The sequence below is a fragment of the Oryzias latipes genome, chromosome 24 (genome assembly GCF_053564925.1).
Source record: "Oryzias latipes strain Hd-rR chromosome 24, Olatipes_Hd-rR_3.1".
Classification (NCBI taxonomy): domain Eukaryota; kingdom Metazoa; phylum Chordata; class Actinopteri; order Beloniformes; family Adrianichthyidae; genus Oryzias; species Oryzias latipes.
In genome coordinates, this window is record NC_136260.1 from 10037672 (window position 1) to 10059387 (window position 21716).

The 21716-nt window shown below is 38.1% G+C and overlaps 1 long non-coding RNA gene across 5 annotated transcripts in view; it reads right to left on the reverse strand.

Annotated features, from left to right (window-relative positions):
- Positions 1-1016: 1016 nt before the first annotated feature.
- The window catches only part of LOC110017700 (uncharacterized), a 64702-nt gene continuing 44002 nt past the window's right edge, over positions 1017-21716 (reverse strand). For 4 of the 5 annotated variants that reach the window (XR_013653945.1, XR_002293189.2, XR_002293187.2 and 1 more), the window contains 2 exons: positions 8956-20831; positions 1017-6370 (listed from right to left, as the gene is read on the reverse strand). This is a non-coding gene — a long non-coding RNA (uncharacterized LOC110017700). The remainder of the gene's footprint in view (positions 6371-8955; positions 20832-21716) is intronic. The other variant, XR_013653944.1, reaches the window with a different exon arrangement.

Below are 21716 nucleotides of genomic sequence, written 5' to 3' on the forward strand. Positions count from 1 at the left end.
GAACCTTAGAGATACCCTCTGTGTCACATCTCTTCTCGTAACAATGTTCAACAGATTAAAGGATGAGAATCAACTAAAGGATTATTGTAGAAACATGCCTAAAGAGTAAAAGATACAGGCGCACTTTTCATGTACTGATAAAAAGAAAGATTAAGTGTCTGATGTTTGATAATACTATCATGAGAAAAATATGCAATTGTCTAGTTAAGATGTATTGCTTTGTTGGGTTTTGTCATTTATCTTAGGCTTTCATCTCTGTGCATAAAAGGCAGCTTTCAGAACTGTCCTATGTAACTGTCTTTTTATGAATAAAGTGGAAACAGTAACAGATTTAGAGTATTTTTTACAGAAATGGTGCTCTGTTTTCGGTGTCCCTGCAGCTGCAAATTTCTGAATAAAAGTATTATGAGTTCAGTGAACCTTTAGTTAAAACATGTCCTAGCGTAGAACATCTTTGAATTACAGGATCTGCCACAGAAGCTCACTGAACAGTTTCTTGTCTCAAAAAGACAAGACACACAGAATAGGTTTTATCATGGTTGAAAGAAATCTATTTGAGATTAATATCTTTTTAGTAAATCTATTCGCTTGGTAATAAAATAAAAATAATTTATGTGTGATGTTGCAACAGTGGCATTGCCAACCCCCTTAAATATCCCTAACATCCTACTACAATTTGACATTTTTATTTTTTTCTCAACCCTTGATATTTGCTTCGAGCCATCACTGAAATATTTTTCTAGAAACTCAAACAAATAGCTTTTACTTTCTGAGTGGATTTGTGTAGAAAGTGAAAACATGTGCACAATATAACTGGAGGTTTTTGGAGCCATCAGGCATGTTGGTAACATATGTGAGTGTGAGTGGACAGGCCCTGCCCCTTTTGACTAACATTTACACTTGATTATAAACTTCCAGCAACTTGTTGCTTTATGATTCTACCCCTTACTTTTGTGCCCTTTACCCCCCCCCCCCCCCCCCCCCCCCCAATAACATCCCTCTCTCTTCCTCCCTCCTCTTCTTTTCTGTCTGGTCCAACAAAAAATGATTACAAATATAATCAATATAAGTAAAGTTTAACCTAAATTACAGATATGTACTTTGTGGTTGTGATTAAATAAGTCAGGTTAAACAACAAAGAGTTACAACAGATATTGACTTTTTTTACCAAATGCACAAACACAATTATTGTGTCAAAAAATGTATCAACTTAGATGTAAAACAATTAGTAATGCTAATGCAAACAATTCTGTGTGTGAACTGGACTTTCAAGTTAAAGAAAAAAGAAACTTAACTTTTAGTCTCTGATCTAGAGTTGAAAATAAGTCCAAAGTCTTATAATCAGGGGTCAAATTTAAGTCTCATAGTTCCTTATTCAGTCACATGATCACAAAACTTGTAAATTTCTTTTAAAATTTGCAAAAATTTGGTCAGCAAGATACTTTTAAATTCAAAAGCCCAAAACCTCAATTTTCAATTCTGTACTTGTGTCACATTGTATGTGACTTAAATCTAAGACGGCGACTCAAGTCCTCATGTCTCTGCAGACGGGAAGACTCAGCACAGTTTCAATGAATAACCCCACTTTCTCTGTTATTCTCAAGTGTATCCAGTAAAAAAGTGCGAGAAGAATAAAAGAGGCAGACGTAGGTAATGATCCTGAACTCAATCACTGCAGCTCTGTACAAAACCATCCAACTAAGTATCTGTTCAAGACAGCTTGTGTTCTTTAAGTGTGTGTGAAGCCAATTATACACAGAGCAGTATTAAGTCAGTAAGAATGTATATCTATAGTAAAAAATATTTAAATTAACTTACCATTTCAACTTCAACTCCGAATTGTTTTAATATTTTCAGATATTGAACCTAGTGGCATAGTTCTGAATGCTATAACAACAAGGCAGAAATACACCATTCTGGATTTGAACCTGAAACCTTCCTTGAAGTAACTTTGGAAACTAAGAAATTCAAAAATTAGTTGCTTACATTTAAACATCGGTATTTGAAAGTAAACCTCAAAAGTGACCCTTTCTCTTTATATAATTATGCTCAGTTCATTTTAAGAAAAAAAGAAACTTAACCTTAACCTAATTTTAAATCCAGCAGTGATTGTAATAATGAATGATGGGAACAGGAAGTCTCCCAACACAAAAATGTGTTCTTTCACATCAGCAATGAAAACTTTTGGTTGACCTCTTTTTTTATATTTATTTTTGTGTTTTTACACCTTTTGATAATGTCTTTCTTTGTTTTTCACATGTATCTGTGTATATTTTTTTTTCTTTATTCAATAATTATGAAAAACAACCAAAATTCCCAAACCTATTGTCTTTAAAACTCACATAAAACATTCAGAGTTTTACTGCACATCATCTAAACAGGTCTGATTGGATCTCACGTCCAAATGTTGGCGCCAGGCTTTCATTGGGTAAGAACCAAAACATTGTTATGAATTGTTAGAAAGTCATTTGCAAATTTAGACCATGTAGGAATCTCATGATGTCACTATAAGACTGCTCAATGCCTGAATCCTTTCAAAGAAGCTTACCTGCAAAGTTTTCACAATGACATCTAACTTTAAGAACACAAGAATGAAATCCTCCAGTTGTTCTGGTGACAACAGAATTAATTTTGGCTTTTGTTAACAATGGGGGAAATGTTATTTAATATACAGAGGCACGATTTTCTATTGGCTTTAAGAAAATGCTGCTTGAGCCAAAAATTCTCAAGAGTGTATGTTTTTAAATTGCTTCCCCTTTCTTTTGCACATTGCTAGCAGGTGCAGTCATTCCAAGTTGTGCCAAGCCAAACAACAATGTGCCAACAAAACTTCAAAAAAATCTGCCTTTAAAGTTTTTATGAGGAAGTTAAAGTGTTCAGCATGTGTGTAAAGCTTCAGAAGAAGATATCGTGCATTTTGATTAGTAGCAAAGAAAATTAAAGTAACTTTTACTTGAAAGTAACATATTTGAGGCTGGTTTAAAGCTGGATTTTTTTTAGGGGTTGTTGCGAGCAGAAGGCTCATTTAAGTTCTTTGGTTTCATAGGCCAAAAATGTGAGCAATTTCTAAAGTGCCATCAACGCTGCGGAACCCAAGGCTAGCATGCTGTGATGCAAATCTGTGTCCACTCTTTCCGCAGAGCACAGAATAGGTAAATAGAGATTATTGTTGGGCTGCCATCACAAAGACTGTATTGAAGCAGTGATCAGATTCGTCAGTCTAGGACACTTAAGCAGTCACATTCCTCAAAAGAAGCCCAAAAAATGTCACTTAAAGCGTCTGGCCACCTCCTCACACTCTTTGATATTCAAATGAAACATGGCCTTGTACAAACAGGCGCCTCAGCCGAGGAAGATGGGGGAGAGTAAATCAGATAGGATTTCCCTCAGATGAAAAGAGCATGTCTGACATTTTCACAATGAGGGACCCTGAAGCAATGTTGGTTTGATGTCATGGTGGGAAGTTACTGCTGTGTGGAAAAGGTTAGCGTTTTTCACCCCTACTTTTCTGGATAAACTGCTAAAACGCAGCGTGGAACAAGCAGATGAGATGAGAGCCTGGTGAAGATGAGTGGGCATGGTCACATCACACAAAAACAAATCAAACCCACCCTGCGGCATTCCCTTTATGCTGTCACACTGGTCCGTTTGTTTTGCTTTTAGTGTTTTGGTGGGTGCTGAAGGGCCCCTGGAGGGACCGTGAGAGGGCCGTGGGATCAAAACAGCAAAATTTAACTCGGTTCCTCGAATCAAAATTTCTCAAATGCCAAATGTATCAAAGAAAATATGCCTCGTGTTTAGTTGTGTTCTTGTTTTTCAGAGAAATTCTAAAGTTTGAAAGAAGCTTCATTCCCATGTAGGAGCAATCTGTGGATTTGCTGCATTCAAACTGATGGGTGCTTTCTGGTATGCAATTAAGGCATAGCTGTCACTAAGAGGCTTTTCTTGGGTGATTAACTTGTGAGGCCTGTTCCATCCAAGGAAGTCAACTGAACACAATCATCCGGCTTCAAGGAGTTGGGTTTAAGACACTTTTTCACTGACAAACGAGACAAGAAAAAAAGAGAAACGTCAAAGGAAATGTTTGAAAACAGAAACCAAGGGACCTTGAAATGGGGATGTAGGTCTAAATGGACTCTCCAACAGATGTTGGTTTCTGCAACTGATATGAAACTTTATGCATCCAAGTATCAAGTTGCCCAGACCTCTCGCTTCATCTGTTACTCAGCCTTTTCACACGCTACCTTTTCCGTACTTCTCTGGAGCGTACGTGCTTAACAGCACTGGCTTCTTCAGCAAATTCACTAGTGTTTGAAGAGACTTATCCCCCATTTTTTTCTCCTCTTAGCCTGCTGAGAGAGCTGGCTTCCATCTTCTCTCTCACGCATATGCGGCTCTGCATCTGCCTTTCCCATACAAATGAATATATGTTACAGTTTTAATGCAAGTTGCATTGCCGATTTCACAACAGCTCATTGACTCTTGCTGGAAAACAATCTTCGTCTTTTTTTCTCTGTCTTTTTTACTTTTCAGTTTGAAAGGGATGCTGCACCCCCAGGTCCTGACAAAAGGGGTTGTGTTTGTCCGACCTTCTGAGCGGGACCCCGCAGCCAACAGCACAGAGATTGGTTGAGACAAGAAAGACAAGAGGGAAACGAAGACACAACTGGCCAATTAAAAAAAATAATAATAATCCAATGTGCCTGCAGTTCTATATAGTGTAGGTTTAAAATTATGTCACAATATTACCGCATGATCAGACCCACGCAAACCATAAAAAGTCTAGATAAAAACAAATTTCTCATTGTTTAAAGAAACTCTGAGCTGTCTCAAACTGAGCAGATTTTATTGATGCCATTTCTGCTCAGATGAGTCTTCTCACTGCCTCATAACTTCTCCTTTGTGCATGTTGCCATGAAACCTCTAATTGCATTTTCACATGGAACAGATGGTTTCCAGTTAACCGAGGTTGCTTTTTACATGAGGCCATCTACAAGTGGGCAGACACTTTCCAGGTGACCACTGCGTGTCATGAGAAACAACACATCTTGTTCATTTTACAAAACAACCACATAATCAAACTAAAACTGTACTAAAAATGCTTTCCATCACACAGAGATGAAGCTATGTACCGTCTGCTTATGTTGGTGGTGCTCACCTGACAAACATAAATCACACTGTTTTACACTTCATAGCCTCCACTGACCCAAATAAATACCTGATGCGTTAAGCCACTGTATGTTCTCTGCTTCTTTCGTTCACCAGCTTGGTTTGATCCGCCACTAAACATGTGCAGATGCTCCAGGCCCCTTCGGTCTGGGATTCTGACACACTTGCAGTCCTTTAGGATCATTTTTCACTGTGGAGAGTCAACATTGTGAAAGTTTTTGACATGAAGAAAACTCCCCTTTTAAAAAAATGATTCAAACCTAAAAAGGCCAAAAATGTCAGTTTTTAAACCACTAGTTTAGATTTCTAGGTGCTCTTCAAAGACCTCCCTATTTTTCATATTACTGTTTAACATCCTTCAGATGCACTTGAGCAGCATTGTTACATTTACAGGTTTTTGATTGTTGTCTAATTAAGTTCTGTTTCCAATGTTACCAAAACAAAAACAATCAATAAAGAATGGTCGAATATGACAAAGAAGTTGAACCCTCTACAGACAGAAAAAATACTGGATTACCGGGACATTTTGGCAAGAGGTTGTTTGGAAACATCAGATTTTAGTTTTTAGGCAAAGAAAACTTGTATTTTTTTCATACTTCAGCTTTCTTTTTAAGTCTAATGTTTAAAGTATTGGCATGTAGGTCAAACATGGTTCGTTTCACACCAAATGTGTCTCTTTAAAAAAATAACACGATTAGTAAAGACAGTTTCAAGAAAAGCATTGCTGACATTTCTACTGTATCTCCCTTTTTGTGTTTTTTTTCAAAACAGTTCAATTTTATTTCATTTATGTAGCCTAATATTACAACACAGTTGTCTCAACTGGCTTAACAAATTGTACAAAACATAAAATCAGTTATAAAGCACAGCAGCTGATTGCTTAACTAAACAGACTAAGCTAAACTGGGCATCCCTGCCCTTAGAGCTTCCTTCTCGGTAAGGAAACACAAAGAAGAAACCTCAGGTATGTCCACATGATGGAGGCATCATTTTCCAGGATGGACAGGCGATGTACAAGGACTGTTAAAGAAGATTTACCCCATCTAACTCTACAACTACATGTTTGAATGGTGTAGCAAATGGGCTTCTTCCGGATGGAACCTGGAGACAGCTGGGGCACGAGACGAGCCAGAGGTGAGGTCCACGGTCAAGTACAGGAGCACAGACGAGCCAAATGGAATCTTGACTTACTCCCGCTCCCCTGGAGGGGAGTGGAAAAGAGGGACATCACATGAATCGCACTGTACCAAGAGAGGAGAAGTAGATGAAAGAACCCCAGTGCACCATACTTTCCCCAGGTTCTAACTTATAGCAGGCTATGAACAACTAATTTTTATTGTTATTAAGTTTAATTCAAATATGTTAATAGAATGTTGTATCCATGGCACATATGGTGGAAATAATAATGACAATAATAGAAAATGATGTATCAATCTAAGCAGGGGGGATAGGCAGCCCTGCCCTGGTTATTCTAAGGCAAGCCTGAATTGATCCATCCATTCATCCATCTTCTATATCTGCTCAATCCCTTTTTGGAGTAACAGAGTTACTGGAGCCTATCCCAACCACGGTGTAGAAAAAGCGGAGCACACTCTGGACGGTGTGCCTCTCCATCACAGGGAGACCCGAATTAGTGTGTCATGGAGGGTCAACCTTTTACACTTTCTTAAGGGTATAAAAGTCCAGCAGTAATTTATGCTTTTCACTACTCCTCACATCTTGGGTTATTAGATTAATTACAGCAAAAACTTAAGAACTCTACTCATTCATAAAATTGAGTTACTAAGTTTTATTCTCTCAACAAAAACGGAATTTTGCTTTTCAAAGTGGAGTTTTCCCATCTAAAAAACAAAAGGAGAAACAAAACTGCAAAACAACCAAAATGAAGGTCTTAAAACTGACAGAAGACCCCAAAGGAGCAACAAAAATAGGTCTCTAAAACTTATCTCAATTCTGGCTTCTTTATTTCTCTTGTAAAACATCCGATTTCTGAGTACATTTCCTGTCATAACTTGAAATTTCTTGCCTAAACTTCCTGGCTTTTGGCCTATTCCCTGTCTGACAAGCGTTTTGTCCACCATGTGCATGTGAGTTATTAAATGCTCACGGTTTGCAAAACTCTAGTCTACAAAGTCTGGTGTGCACAGCCTCCTTTTTCACCACTGCACATTTCCTCACATGCATTCTTATCTCAGTGGGGTTTTTAAGCATCTGCCTTTCACTCTTAGCATGGGCACGAAATTCAGATCAAACTCCATTTTGAAATCAGACGGCACATTGTAAGGATCTGTTTCTTATCATCAAAAAGCATGCCTCTATCAAACCATGTGACATCACAATTCATTTCAAGAAAACCTCAGATGATGCACTAGAAACTGCAACGCATAATGGCACGTGTTGCATTTTAAGAGCTGATATATATATTTTTTTAAATAAAAAAAAGTTTGTTCTTTTATTGATATGAAACACACCTGGGGTGCAGCTCACTGTGACACTAGATCAGGCCAGTTTTTCTCTTTCATTGGCATACATTTTTTCTTTTTTTTATGCATAAAATTAGGATAAACTGTAGACAGGAGAAGCCCAGCAGGGGGCACTGGTGATTATTAGGTGAAGGTGTGGTTTACTGACACTCTGCTTTCTCACCTTTTCTGCACTGCTGACCTGCAAACCATTTAGCACTGAGGAAAACAACAAAAGATCAACAAGAGAACAGCAAATGCTCCATGCACTTTCTAATTTCACTCCCTTAGCCTCTTTTAGAGACAAGTCAGGGAACATGACTTGAGACCCTTACTCTGTCTCTCTATCCCAGTTGGGGGTCTTTTATGAAAACAACTTCACATTGGCTTTTTTTAATGCAGCTTTCTGAATCCAGTTTACCTCAACTGCGTTCATTCAAGAGTTTCTCCAGTCTTTTTACATAAGGCTTAATGAGGAAACATTCAGTCCAACAAAGAGACATGATCCTACAAAAGACTGGACGCTGAAAGGAGGCAAATCTGAAGTCCTTCCATATCCCATTCACTTGTATGTGTAAGGACTGGGCAGTCAAACACAAGACAAACTCTCCAGTAACATTCCAGGCCTGGCAAACACAGGACGGGGAACGGTTGGGAGGAAGAGCTCCTCTTTCCAAGTGCTGTTTTGTCATTGAGTGGAAGGACACTCGTGTTTAATTCTTTCCGCTCACATTAAATAAACACATTTAAAAGAGAATCTGTGTTTTTTTTAGCTGGTGAAATAGTCCTGGTTTTAACGTTGTCACACGTTAATATGTTTTATCATAGTCTGGCTGGATTTTGAACACATGATAGTTTCCCTAGAAAAATGATTATCTGGAGTCTGTATTTATCTGCATTCAGGTAACACTAATCTGCAGTCTGACGGATGCAAAAGGGCAACAAGTTTTGTCTGTTGCGGCGTTTGCAACTTCTTTTTTTAGTCTTGTAATATAAAAAATGATATGATTCAGTTCTGTGGTAAAACGGTGTGACAATAACACATGTGGGAAAGAGACCCTGAGTCTCAGCCATCTCACAACTTATATTTACATTATGATAAATCAACGTTGAATACAATTTTTAAAAAAATTCACTGCAATGTAGCTATTACTCTTCAAAAAGACTGACAGCAAGACAGTTGAAGAAATAATGCAAGTGATAAAAGTGTAAAAAAGTAAATGAATGGAAGTGCTCTACACGTCTAAAGGTTCACAATTGGAATTTCCTCCTCATAAAAGTAAATTTAAAAAAGAATCCCAATTTTTAAAATGGAGTTTCTTACCATTTCGGGGGCAGTCTTTTTTGCTTTGCACACATTGGGATTGGTTTTATTCTTCATTCATCTGTAAGTAAAAAAATTAAAAAACAAGTTATTTCAAAGTAAAATTTCAGAGGTATGTGTTTGGACTCTACAGAATGTCCAATCAATGTATGTGGGAAGGTTATGATTATATATTTGATCACAAGTATCCATGAGATAATTGGAGGTGGAGCTGCTTTCAGATGGTTCTGTGGAAGAGCTTTTGGAAGACAGTACAAAAAGCTAAGTGTTTCCTTCATTTTTTCAAACTTTTTATCTGATCTCTTCTCTCTCTTATCTTTTTTTTTAAAATATTTTTTGTAGCTTTTCCGTAATGTATTGAATCATTTTTGACTGAAAGCAGCATGGGTGCATAAATGTTTATGCTGCAGCTGTATGAGATCTTAGGTGGCTTCTGGACAGCAGAGATTCAACTTACATTGCTGTTTGCAAGATTTCTTCCACCCTGTAATCTTTTGGAATTTGTTGTACTTTCAATGTGAATCATAGGTGCCTATGATGTTTACATGACCAGATTGTGGGGACTAGTCAGTTCTGCCGGAGGGGGGAACACTCAGACAATTAAAAAAGTTAAGTTTATTATTATGGCATACCTCAATCTCTTAAAAAAAAAAAAAACGTTTAAATCTGGAGAACAAAAATAAAATCCAAAGTTTATGTGTGTTTTCTCCTTTTCAGACTCCCAGTTTAGCATGACAGTGCAATATGGTTTATAAAAGAGGGGGCTGGGATGTGCACTTTTCTGCCAAACCATGAACCAAATGTAACAAACTGTTTTTCCCCTAACACTGCGTGGAGTAAACTCATATTGCTCAATTTTCGCCTAAATTGGAGACAGAGCTTGTATACGTTGGATAGCCTTCAATAGATGATCATTAGGGGATTGTTTGTTGCTAACTCCAGCTTTGTATGCTCATGTTTTACTTTTGATCATAACACTTCCAAATGTTGTGGACAAGCTTGGCATCTAGACATTGAAAATTTCCAAACTGTTCACCAGATGGTTTGGATTTATTAAACGGATCAAGCTTTTATACCACATGTTTAAGGGTCGGATTGTTCACGGGGATCCACTTCTGGTTCAAAAGACAAAATTGACATGCGTGCAATTGGTTCTTTGTCACCACCCATCCATCAGATTTACTTCCAATGATCTATTTCGTATCTCCAGTCTTGTTAAGTTTTCACTTAGAGAAGAGGCTGGGAAAATGTACAGAAAGGACTCAAACCAAGACCTCCCTGCTGCAAGGCGAGTGAGCCCTCCACACCAACAAAATTAGAAGATAGTCTGTGTGAAAAATTGGAAAGGTACAACAAAGGGTTCTGGTTCTTACACGAGTTTTACAATAATTGCTTTTAAAGAAAATATTACGTAATATGATTGATGATCCCTAGTGTTTGGATCTCATTGGAGAGAAAGCAATCAAAACCACAACTAACCAGCTTATGATGTATTTGCAAACATCTTTGCTCTACACCAGAGTTTATTTTCTAAGATTGTCTGCTTTCTTTGTCATGTTAGATAACTCACTTGAACTATGTGTGACATAAAAGGGGTCTTGGTACAGTTCAATATTAACTCTGCTGTTGTTCAGCTCCAGTGTAGATGCAAATAGACCATGTAAGCAGATCAAAGAGGGGAAGTGAAGATAATCGGGGGTAAGTGACACAAAACAAGGCTCTGGAAAATGGGAATAATAAAAAGGTTGTCGGTACATTTCATGGAATGACGGCACTTACCTGCATATGATAGTTAGGGGACCAGCAGCAGGACTGTAGCTGTTTTTTCTTCTTGGTCTTGATACAGTGTCTTGTTTGAGGAAAAATCGCTTAAAAAAGAAGCTGTTGTAGCTGTGTGATGTTTTCACACGGTTTGATCTGTTTAAGGGTGAGCCGAACAGAAAAAAAATGTGTGAAGCATTTTCAGTCATGTGCAGGGCAGTCCAACTGCAAAATTAGACAGAAAACATTTTTTGTTCAAACCTTGTAAGAGTAGTTTAAAATATTTAGGAAGCTTTCACAATAGAGTTGAAGATTTGGTTAGATTACAGTCGTATCGGTCTTGTGCGGCGTTCACACTAAACACGATTCACATGTACAATTCATGTCTGTCGCCTCTCTTTAGACAAATTTGCTGCTTGACACTTATCCAAAGATGTATTAAAAACTTGATGTTCTTGATGGATGTGCGAGGAGCAACTGTCTAAACTAAGTGTGTGGCCTCATCACTCATGGAAGCACTGAATGTCTGTGTATCTCAGTCAAAGTATGGCAGACACGGATGATGTTGAGAGATCAGATTTATTTATTTTGAAGTTCCACAAAATCTGAATAAAAGAAGAGGATCATTTTTATTATTGTCTCCATGCAAATAAGAAAAATATCATTACGTTCAAGAGGTGAACAAACAGCAATAACCAGATTCTCCTCCATGTTGGTTTTGGACTCCACTAGCTGATGACATCACCAACACGACACATGCCGCAAAAGCCGTTTGGTTGACATGACACAAACTCTTTGACAGAGTTCAGATATTTGAACTCTGGAAACATTACGTCGCAATGCTTGAAATGCACTGCTGCCAAACCACCAAAACACACCACATGACCACTGATTGTGTTTTATCGTTAAAACTGGTGTTTGGTGTGAACCTTGCTTTAGGGTGGTATTGCTTTAGCCAAAAACAACCAGGAAGAAGGAAAACACGAAGAGATAAATGGCGTTCTGTTGTGTACTAAAAATGCACATTCTTCTTGTCTTAAGTCTGTTAAAGAACAAATCAACATTTACATTTTTGCTGAACTGTACCAGAGTATACTCTTGTCTCCAGAGGGACCATCCTTTGGTCCACAGTTCAGTGGACTTTTATTTTCTGCCCAAAATACAACAGATTATCTGTGAAAACAAACTCTCAATAAACAGGTGTGAAAGCATCTGTAGCCTTGTAAATCCTAATCTCAAACAGGTTTGGTTAAAAAAACAAAAAGGAGTTGGCTACCATAACAAAAAATCTGACCACAGAGTACTATCCAAGAAAGATACCTGGAAAACATTAGTGTTTTGATTTAGAAAAATCCCTTACGGTTTACGGGAGCCATGTTGATGATAACAGAGGTCCTTAGGGTGTCGGGATGTTTTCATATCTTATATTTGCGCAATTTACAAATCAAATTACGATGTAGCAAGCAGATTGCACATGTTCCTTTTAGTTTGTCCCTGCATGATCCTGTGGTGAACTGTAAACTCTTTCATAATTTGCGTTTAGGGACTACATCAGTTAGAAAGAAGCATACAAATAAACACAGTCATTTTTGTCTTCATCCCCTATGTGCTGTCATTTTGAACTCAAAAAGGAAGACTTTCTCCCCCTTCCCTGCTGAACTCCCAGTTTAAGAAAAACCTGTCCAACTGGCAGCAGCCCATTTACAAATGTGGGATGTTTTCTCTGTTGTGGTGAGCACAATGATGTCTTCACGGGGGACCTTTATGGGTGTGATGATGGAGAGAAAGAACCAGATGAAAGACGAGAGCGAACAGCAACAAAAACCTGAGACAGGCCATGAGAACAAACACAAGCACTCAGCTAATCGGAGCCTTTTTATGTTCGATAAACACCCGCTTGTAAGAGCGTCCCTACATGGTCGCACGAAAGAAAAAAACAAAACATAAAAGAGCTCAGTCCCTCATGCTTCCTACCCATGTGCAATTTCATGGTTTCGACTCCACAGCTGCTGAGTGATGGGATTCAGTCTTGACGGTTTTTCACAAGAATTCTCTGTACGTTTTACCGATAGCATATGTCAAATACATATAAACAAAAATCCTGTGTAAGGCTTTTCAGACTTTTCAGCAAAACTACACCAAACAGCATTCTAGTGAACGTAAGACCCCAAGCAAAAAAATGGGAGAAACTGTGATTTATGTAATGTAACCTGTTCATATTTTTGCATGCATTCTCTTTTATCTCGGTGACGGTTCTCATTCATCCAGTTGTCTTGAAGTTGAGTCTAAAAATCTACCTTCCTAAAACCGTTTGCTACTCATCCAAGGGGCTTTATCAGTATAAAGAACTATCTTAGGCCAATTTTTGTGTAACTTGAAACTGTAGTTTTAAATGCTGTTTCAAGTTTGCTTAAAAAAGTGCGAAAAACAATTCACAGCGGAAATCATTATGGTCTGGATTAAATGCTATGTGTATCGTGAGTTTTCCATGATGAGTGAGGAATTCGATTTGCAGCGATTGCTCCATCTGCTATACGTTAAGGAGAGCTGTCTTGCCTTTTTTATGGGCTTTTAGTGTCTTGGTCACCAACAGAGCTCCTTTACCACTCATCCCCAAAATTGGGACAATTTTCAATCAATCACAAATTTATAGCAACTTTGAAAAGAGTTAGCACATCTGTGTCACGCAAAGGTATTCACAAAAAGCGAATGAATGTCTAAGGAGACACACAGTCACCCATGTTGTGTCATCTCTGGATTCTGTCCTTCAGGTCAACTGGACTTTAAAGTTTGATCAAGAACAGGTGCCCTGATATAGCTCATCGTCAGGTTCTACAGTATCCTGACAATGATAGTTATGAAAGGCAGGTGTGTTTGAGGGAGGCTGCATTGAAAAATTGCAGGAGTTTGTGCCTCGAGGACCCCGTTTGGGAAACACTGATGTGGAAGACATCTCGCTGCTCATCCGAGTAACCTCTCCTTCAGATTATTATTGTGCAGACGGCCTCAGAGGGGTGGCAAAAAAAAGTTACATTTCTGTGTCCCGGGTGTTGTGGATGTGGTTTATTGTGTTTCTTACCAACAAAGATAAAAAGATCATGTGGTGTTTGGCCTCATTGTAGAGGACCAAGTTTAGGCTGCTCACAATTGGTCCTAGGAGTGCTCCTCCCTTGTGGATTTTTGAGAATTTATCCAAACATGGGATGTTTTCTCCTGGGGTACCCGGGCTCCCTTTTTTAAGTGTTTTGGTTATGTTGCGCAAAATTATGGAAATCTTTGTGCAGCAAAGAAATGTTCAAGACAACTGTACATCTTTCTATATCTGCAGGTAGGATGGAGATAAAATGGTCTGTTTTTTACAGATGTTTCTGCTCTGAGGTGAGGTTGGCAGAGGGTGGTTTGGTGCTGGAAATACATGTTGACACCTTCATCTTCTGTTTTTCCATCTGTGTTGGTCAGATTCTTTTTTTATGGCAGATTCTCTCGCAGTAATCAATTGCAGTGCTTTGCACAGACGTTTCTTGTCTGTTTTAGTTAGTTAACCCTTAAAAATCTGAGATGTCGCTGGCTACACCTAAATACCACAGGCCTTTGACATACTGTAGCTCTTCGACTGTTTACGCGATCAACTGTAAATTAGCCATTTCTAAAAAAGCGGCTTTGCATATTGGCTTTGTACTGAAGCACAGTCGCTTTTCTTCATGACAGAATCAACTGATATACACTGATATATAAATACACTACTTTGAATCACTACTACAAATTGTTAAATCGAAATGCAAGGTTACTTTTCTCCATTTTAGAATCCTCTGGAATTATGTTAATTGTGTAAAAGCTTAAAGAGTTACTCAAGAGTGTAAAGAAAGAGTGTTAAGGGTGTAAAGGGTTACCTGTCAGAGAGATTTTTCACTCACTCAGCCTTGGTGCCTTGACATAGAATTCTATTGCTCCTGCTAAAAGGGTCATCTTGAAGTTTAGGAAGATAAACTTTCGTTTTCAAATTCACAACTGATTATAAAGTAAAGGTTAGTTCTGTTGTTTCTTTTGCAGACGATATCCTGCTTGTTACAGCCAAACCAAAACTCAGATTACTTCCTGGTTCTTGTTTTTTCAAGTTGGTTGATCAATTTACTTTGGGTATTACAGGACAGGTCAGAAGTAACTCACCTTCCTGGGTGGAGGAGCTTAAAAATCTGTTGCATGAGAATGGCCAATAGATCAGTGCAGTGTCTTCAGAAGTGCTGAATTTGAAAGAAAGAAAAATCCTCAATTTGTCTTTCAGTCTATATTCCTACTTTTATATTAACAAGGAACAAATAATAATTGCACAAAAGGACTCTAACGTCGCCCACAGGATTGTAAATGGATTAAAAAGTGAAGTGCCAACTGGTGTGACCAGATGGACTGGAGGTTACTCCACCCATCTCCCCACAGATTGGAAAATGAGTGACTAAATAGGAAAGAATAAAAAAAAAAATTTTAAGTTTACCCACTGGTCCACCCACCTGCCAATCAAAACAGCAAACACCCCACTATCAAGCAGAAGTTACGGCTCTAATAAAATCTGAACAGCTTTTTAAACAAAAAAAATCTTCTTTTTCAGTTGTCATGAATGGGAACTCACGACATAAAGATTAAATTTGTCTTTGACATGAGTTCATTTTTGAGGAAAGTTGGAAAAAAAGTGAATGGGACTTGCTTCTCTTTCAAAACCATCCTTGGGGGGTATTGGCTGTGAAAGAACGGTTCAGGTCAGGGATACAGGCAGAGAAAATGTACATTTTTCCCAGAACAGCTGGGGGTCCCTTTAGAAACACAGTGCAAGGTTTAGTCATCAGGGAGGAACTCAGATGAAAGCCTGCATGGTCTTTGGGGAATCAGAGGTAGCAGAGATAACTTTTGGGAAGACTACATCTACCTGGTGGAGTATTACAGGGATGTTCCACCAAAGGGAGGCCTCGTGGTAGATCTTCTAAAGCTGAAAGTGAAGAATTCCTGCATCAAACCCAAATAATAAAAAAATTATGGATCAAACACATTAAAACAAATCATTTGGACTCTTAGGTAATTTCAGAGTACACAGCTTGGTTCATTGTTGCATGTCAATAATCGGCAATATTGTTTTTTTTTATCACTAACTTGATCTTTCAATCCTACCTCTCAAGAAGCTTCCTCAGCAAAGATCTGGCTCGGATTATTGGATCTGTAACCTCAACAAGTTGCGAGGGTAAACCTTGGGAGGTGCAGTGTAATGTGAAACAGATATACGGTATTTCAAACACAATGGGCCACATTTTTAAGAGTCCATTCTGCTATCATCCAGAAGAAGAGTTAGTTCACATGCTGCAGGAAGTTAGAAAAGGCTGCAGTTCTGAAGACGTTTGCACTTGTCTTCCCTTTACAGTGATGTCTACTTACAGAAAAGCATGGAAAGGCTTTCTGACAGCTTGCATGCCAAGAAATGGGAAAGTCCAGAGATGATACACTAAAAAGGAAAGAAGAAAATGGGAGGTTCATGTGAGGATCTGAACAATTTGAAGGTTTTTCACAGGTAATTGAGATTTTTTATTCCATATGAAACTGTTTCACTTTTTTTAAAATACAAAAAGAGTTTCAGTTTTAAGCTTATTACTACATAATCCTGTCAAATGAACCTATTCAGAGAATGCAGGGGCTTTAGCTCTTAGTCTCACCATATGCAACTGGATCTAACTTCCTGAACAACTGCACAGTTTGTCAGACTCTGCAAATGCATCTCACCTATTTTAATTCTTTGCATCAGTGCTCCTCAAGGATGTGCACTCCGTCTACTTCTGTACAACCTTTACACACATGACTGCATCCCGTCTTACTCCGGTAATCACATCATTAAATTTGCAGGCGACGCCAAAGTGCTTGGCTTAATCTCTTACAGCGATGACTCGGCACGTAGGAAGGAAGCAAAAGGGCTGGCGGTCTGATGGAGAAGCCACAACCTGATGCCAAACATCAAAAAGACCAAAGAGGTGGTTGTAGACTTCTGTGTGGCGGCTTTTATGAGCAATACTAAGGCTACAATCTCAGTGGAAAAAACTGAATTCGGTGGGAACTAAACAAACAAAAAAACCTTAAATCATTTTAGCTTTGTGTTTTTTTGAAAACAGATAAGAGAAAACATCAAATGTTAAAACAGAGACTTTTTTTTATTGATTTGTGTAGTCTAAATTTGACAGTGAAACAAAAAGACATCCAAATCCCAGAGCTGCTTCTTTGAGAAGTTAGAATTAGAAACATGCACAGCCTGAATCACATCTGACTTCACTGACAAAATGATTGTCAATGTTCGCTGAAGAGCCATGCTTTGCCGAAGAAAAAGAGAGGGTTCCGGATTAGCCACAAACCAGCTTTGCATCCAAAACAATAGCTTTTTTTTTGTTTTTTACTGTTTTAATGGCCAGCAGCATGAAAAAACAAAAATGTAAAGTCTTGATGTTTCACAACATTTTACAGTAACTTAAAATTAAAACAAGACTCTTTTGTACTTCAAAAGAAAAACACAAATTATTAAGGAAGAAAAAGCCAAGTTTAAGTTTGAGTTTTTTTTTGTTTTTTTTTTTACAAGTTTTTCTGTGTGAGGTTTAAAGGTGAGGGAGTCATCAATCCAGACACCAAGGTACTTGTACTCATGAACCAACTCTATGACATTTCCATCCAAGTTGGACACCATTGGAATGGTTTTAGGGACCTTCTTTGAGTTTGAAAACAACATTAGTTTTGTCTTGTCAGCATTGAGAACCAATTTTAGCTGAATAAGTGAATGCTGTACAGCAGCAAAAACTTTCTGGAAGGTTTCAATGGCCATAATTAAAGACCATCAGGAATGCTTTTACGATAAAGTAAAGAGTAAAGTAAATCAGCAACTTTGCTATATGAAATAAATAAAATTAAATGAAGTCTTGAAAAATCTGACTGTACTAGAGCGTGCTAAAGCCGTCCTGCTAAAATCAACATTGTTTTTGAAAAAGAGCTGTAAAAGAAAACAACTGCATTTAGTTTCTATGGATCTGATGAGACAACAACTAACTAACTGCAGTTTGTTCAATTCTCCAGAGAAAGGTGTCAGCCCAGGTGTTAATTCCACTAAAACCACAGAACCTGAGCATGTACCAAACGTGAAGTTGGTCCTGAAAACATTTTCGTGGGACCTCTGCCAGACTGCAATCACCATGAGTGCTGATCAAATCAAAGACCCCAGGAGCTGTCCTCTGGGAGGTGTCCAATTGACCAATAATCATGAAGTAAAATAGATTTTCTCCAGAAATATGACATTTTAACCTCTTTCTTTATCAGTTTAAGTTTTACATAATCTAAAACCCCTGTTTTGTGTTGATCCAGCTCATGTAATGTGAAATTAAAAGCACAGTTATCTTTTGTCCCATGCAGGGGTTTAAAGTTCTTACTTCATTTTCATGATATGGTTGAATCCCAACAGTAACCTGAAGGTTAATGAAAATCATGACAGCTTTCAGCCAAATCCCAACTGACTGCTTAAAAAATGCACTCAAGAATATTTATGTTGTATATAGTCTGCATTAATCGGAGGGTTTGGGACATAGTAAAAGTTTCATGTCTGGGGGCCCTGGGCTTCCCATGTAGCATTTAGGGTTGGGAAAATGGTCTATCTCTTCGTGCAGAGGTGGGATTGTGGTGAATCCGCTCCGAACAGAGTGTTCCTCAGAGGAATGGGGCCCTGCTGGAAATTAAATTACATCCTTTTAAAGAGGTATGGTAGTTACTTAAAAACTAAGAATAATATTACTTGTTTGACAGTTGGAGATAATCTTGATAATTAGATACATGTTCCCTATAGACATTGAAACTGGTTTCCATTATAGGGTATAGTTGAAACACAACAAACACATACCTTAGCAGAAGGGAAATGTGCATTTAACCAGTGCTGCTCAAATTTCACAGCACACCATTGACTATTTGGCTCTCTTAAATGACAGAAGTCTGTTTGTTTCCCACAAAACATGCAATGGATAATAAATGTGTAATCATGCGCCAAATTTGTGTTCTCTACAACAATTTGCTTTGTCAAAACTAATTTGGAGGCTTTTGTGTGTAGCTGATGGCTGAGGGGAAGCCAAAAACTACTATGCTGCTCTGGAATGTTCTAAATGTATGGACGGGTTTGTGGTTTCACTGTTGTTGGAGGCAGAGAAAACGTTAAAGATTACCGTTAGTTAATGATTTTGTTGCCATTTGAGGGGTTTTACCGGGGATTTAATACATAATCAATACGCAAAGGCTTTTACTTTTGCTCAATAATATTTCCTTGGACTGGCTTTAATTTTCTTTCTGGGATGATAGAGTGACCCTGACTGCTCCTAGGAAACAACTAATAATAAAGCCATATCATGCTGTTAAAGCAATCTGGTGTTAATACAATATAACTTCTATCAGCATTAATACTGTGTTACTTTAAAAAAAGTCATCTTAACCATGAGCCAATCTTTTTTTTATCTTTTCACTTTCCCCCCCAGTGTGTTTTAATTTCTTTCGACTTATCAATGTGTGACTGTCTTTCAATTGGCTTACCTTCATATGGCATCATCTACAGTATGTGCACATAAACACAAACTATAGGGGGAATTTATTTTGTAGGACATTTGTGTTATAAAAGAAAATATGTAGCCACTGGCTGTGGAGGAGCAGTTTTTCAGTTCAAAGAAGTGAAGTAAGTAAAAAATGGTAAATATTTTTACTTAATTTATGAGCCTTTTTTTGACCACAGCATTTAGCTTTGTCAAAAAACACAAATGTCCCTTAAAAATATTCTTGTTTTTTGGTCAAATGTATATAAACAAGAATACCTTTAAGGTATTCTTCGTAAAGACAAGGTATTCTTGTCTTTACAAATATCTTGAAAATCCAAAAAGGCCTGATTTTATTCTGCTTTATTCCTTTAAACCATGTTCATAATAAATACATTACACAAAATATTTGACTGAAAAACACAAAATGCTTAATAGGTCTCCTCTAAGTCAATATTTTATGAACTTGCATAAAATGTATAAATATTTTATTAAAAATGTGTTTACACTTGGTGGAGCACTGACTTTTCAGAATGGCCTCGCTGTGCTTTGTGAAGTCATCCCAAGCACTGTGGAATTTTTTTCTCACCCGTCAAATATTTCCTTTGTACATATCTTTCATGTTTGTTAGGCATTGTTTCGTTTTCGTCATCCTGGTGTGAAGAAATGGTCCGTGTTAGCTCCCTCTAGGCAGAAACTAAATAAATAATAAGTGGTGGATCATTTCTGTCCAGCCTTCTTCAAGGAGGTTATGAAAACCAGCCATTACTGATGTGTTGTTGCAGCTTTCTTCTTGGATGAGGCTATCTAGAAAGTATAAAAGTGCTTTTTAACCATGCAAAAAGGGAGAATAAACTTCATTCTTGTTGACCACACAAAGTGCCTTTCAAAACTACAATGCTCTAAACCTGGTTTTTATGCAGAGGAAAGGTCCATGTAAAAATACATTTTTCTGTTTTGTGGTATAGCAAGAACAATTCCAGTCTTCATTTTGTTGGCTTGTTCAACAAAAACATTTATAATGTTCTTTATAAACTTGCTTCAAAGCCCAGTGAGTGAAGAAAAAAATGGGTTAAAATCAAGGAGAAAAAAGACATATTGTGGATAAATGTGAGTGTCTGCTTCCTTTTGAATAAACATCTAAATCCCTTCAATCATATCTACAAACAGGGTGTCATGGCTACAGAACACTTTTCGACCCAAACGCTGAAACCCGGAAGAAACAGAGGAGGACGAGAGTGGCAGGTAAGAGGATTTGATAAGGAGGTCTGCAATGGAGGGAGAGCAGGATACGTGGCTTCCAGAATACGGAAGGTAGTCTTCGGTGGCATCACTGGTGGATCCCTTCGCAGGCTTACAGAGTGAGTTGTCGTCGGCGGAGGTTCCGGGGGGAGAGAGGAAACGGCAGAGGCTCGAGGTGTAACCAAGGAGTGAAGTCAGGAGGAAGGTTCTTCAGCTGAGACAGCTTCAGGCGACCACTTGCGGCAATGGATTCCATCAGGGGCAACGGACTGGCGAGGAGTGATGATCCTGGAGTTCCTTATGAAGGCAGAAGAGACGATGAGGTAAGTGGTCGCAGCTGGGCTGAATCAGGAACCAAGCGGAGAGGAAGGGGGGAGGAGTCTGACAGAGGCACCATATCACAGGGATTTATATTCAGGTTTCTTCAGGCATTTAAACCAGATGCAGATATAGCTTTTTGTGTAAAAAATATGTTGTAAGACAAACCAAAAAATAGAGTAAAATTAATATATTTAATAAATGCAATTAATGATATTGGCTGGGATTTAATTGTGCCTTGAGTGTAAAATAATTATTCTTTAGATCAGTTTATGTAATTGACTTAATTTACGGAACTCTGCTGTTTGTGTTCAGCAGTTAAGAGGCATTACACATTTCCTGAGTGATACAATGATCCAGAGCCAAGCCCAGAGTCATTTGCCCATTCATTTACTCTCATCATGAAAGAGACATGGAGGAATGGTCTAACCACATCAAAACGGTGAATCTGCAAATATTTCTTGCTATTGTTCCTGTGCATGTTGGCAATAATTCTCCTCTTTCTTCTTTGTTTTTTGTGGGCAATGGTTACATTGAGAGCTGATTGAAAAGACGCAAGTAATGTCTGCAGGAATCAGCTACAAGAGTCTGATAAATCAGAAAACTGTTAAGTCATGTTTGTGTTTTCCACAGGAGTCATGCTGTAGCACGTTCTGTCCAAGTTGTCCAAGGATTTTAGACACTTTATAAAGAGTTATTGATAAATGAAATAGTATATATATATATATACCCGGTATATAAAAAAAGCCCCTCTCGCCAAGAGTGCTTCAATTACCACAGGCACCACTGTCACCTTTACATTCCATGCTTTCTCCAGTTCTTCATACCTGAGATTCTTTCTTGGATGTCTGCCACTGTGATGGC